General features: G+C 47.3%; 1 long non-coding RNA gene across 1 annotated transcript in view; it reads right to left on the bottom strand.

Moving 5' to 3' along the window:
- Positions 1-35, bottom strand: part of LOC125030681 — a 1,834-nt gene extending 1,799 nt beyond the window's left edge. Inside the window, exon 1 of the long non-coding RNA XR_007115423.1 lies at positions 1-35. This exon is cut by the window's left edge and continues 54 nt beyond it. This is a non-coding gene — a long non-coding RNA (uncharacterized LOC125030681).
- Positions 36-2,500: the final 2,465 nt, after the last annotated feature.

Here is a 2,500-nt window from a genome sequence, read left to right as displayed (position 1 = left end):
GTTCTGCGAGCAGAGGACGTTCCTCGGCTACAAGCTGAGGCTGTAGTGATTTCCAAACCAGGTTGGCGGGCTTATATACGCTGTCACAGGCAGGTGCACCCACCACGCGTGTCGCGGACCAATCAGGGCCCAGTAAACAACCTGCCACGCGCCGCGCCAACCAACCCGAGAGGGGCGGTGGGCCGGACGCTCCCGCCAGACCAATGAGCGGCCAGCGTAGGGGTTGAACGCGCCAATGGAGACTCTCAGAGAACGCAGGTGGCCGGCATGTGGCGGCACGTGTCAGGTGAGCCACCGACCCTCCCGCCACTGCTAGGTGGCCACCCACCATTATCACGCATGGACCCCGATATAGTGACTGTACTTATCAAAGAACAAAGTTTTCTGCTTAATCTATGCCACGAAATACTGCATTACCCTCCCGTAAACACCTTGATCGATGACAAACAAAATCCACACTTGTACGCGTCCCTGCTGCTCTCTCAGGAACGACACACATGGGGCTGCGTCCGTGGCAGCGGCGCGTGCGGGCTGCTGATCCAACTGGACGACATCTGCGCACCCCACATGACCCCCCCCTCCCCCTCTCCAGACGATTATCCCCGAGCTGGTAGTGCATCACCCCCTCGCGAAATGCTCCCCAAGCATCCATGCCTGTGATAAGTCCTTGGGACAATACGGCAAAACAGATCCAGCAAAGACAACCCCAACACACCTTTCTCAGCCTTTGTCTGGATGCAACCTGCCACATCAGCATCATACACAGACACAACCTATTACTCTGTAGGATAGAATATTAAGATGCCCTATAAAAGCTGAAAGTTATAGGCGCTAATAAATCAGTAAACACGCATGATCAGTGTATATTCCAAGCCAGACCTATGATAAATGGCACAAAAACAGTAGTTCTAGATTTCACTTCACCAGAATCGCAGTCATTGGTTTGCTTTCATATCTTTCATGAAAATGCGTACATGCCTCTTCAGAACCCAGCTTTTATATTTTCCTGTATCTCGTGTTATACTATGTCAATGTATCGAAAATAAGATACCATTATTATGCTTTCTCCTATTAAAAAAAAAAAAATAATCGCTGTAATAATGCATAGTTGAGGAACTATTTGTCGAAACCAGCCCTTACATATTAAACATCGAAGCAGGACACGACAGACAAGCATTGTAGCAAGTTACTTCTGTTCGACGCTTGCCTCTCAGATCCTTACTCTGACTTCTTACACATGATCATCATTAAGAGATCTTATCTTCTCGTCGAGCAAGACGGGACATCTTCCCCCCCTCGCCCCCCTTCACCCCCCACCCCCTCCCCTCCCTAGGAAGTTCGGCACGCTTCTACCTTGTTCCGAGTTCCAAAACGTAAACATGGTAGTTTGAGGTACTATTTTGGCCATGACCTCACCGGCAGATGTCCAGACAGGAGATGAAGGGGGGGGGGAGGGGGGGAGGGGGGTTGAAGAGAGAAGGGGAGTGAATGCTATCAGAGGTCATGTAGGGTTAGAGGGACAGAGGGCGAGGGGTCAAAGGCGCGTGCCGGGACTCAGGTCAAGTGCCCGGCCACAAGGCGAACGGATTGATCGGTCTATTAATAGCTCAATATCTGCATCTGCTCCCTCCCCCCCTCCCCATTACCCATTCTTTGTGTAATAACTCTAAGAGATATGCTACATTGAAATATCTTCCATCTATGGAGAACGAATCAGAAAAATAATGTAAAAAAAAATCCCCCCAAGTTTAGTACATATACACCGTATATTCCATTTATGCATATTATTTAATTGTCTATCAAATCAAACTTAATTAATTAATTAAATCTCGTCTGAGTCTACCATACTGTTGAAGAAGTTTATGTTTATGTTTATTTGAATGTCTTTCTTATTTCCAGTTTATTTAAAGAAACCCCAAAAAGTCGACCAACTTTGAGAAAGTATCTCAAAATCAAACAATCAATTACAATTAGCTACCGAAAGGTCACAAGCCCCCCCCCCCCCCCCCCCACCTCACCTTCAACCTTCCCCAACCAACTGCACGCGATTTGGCTCCTTCCGTTGCAGGTAAATAGGGTTGCTTTTCCCCCCCTGTCCCATCTTCCGTGACTCATCTCCCGGTCCATCTTCCTTCCGGCCTCCCTCGCAGCCTCCTCCATCCTGTGCTTTAAAACCTGTCTCCTTCCTTCCTGTCTTTAACTGTGGCGTCCACTTCCTCTTCCACTTTCTCCGGGCAGGAACGAGGGTCGTTTAAATCCCTGGCTAAAAATAGTTTTGGAAATATCTTCCATCGATTCCATTGTTTATCCTTCCTCTCTCCCCCTTCTCTCCCCGTTTTGTTTGTCTTTACGTCCGGGTTTGTGTGGATATATGCATACATACATACATACATACATACATACATACATACATACATGCATACATACATACATACATACATACATACATACATACATACATACATACATGCATACATACATACATACATACATACATACA

This window comes from Penaeus chinensis, chromosome 11, assembly GCF_019202785.1.
Source record: "Penaeus chinensis breed Huanghai No. 1 chromosome 11, ASM1920278v2, whole genome shotgun sequence".
Taxonomy (NCBI): Eukaryota; Metazoa; Arthropoda; class Malacostraca; order Decapoda; family Penaeidae; genus Penaeus; species Penaeus chinensis.
The sequence above is the reverse complement of the archived record's forward strand: the minus strand, read 5'-3'. Positions and strand labels throughout refer to the sequence as shown.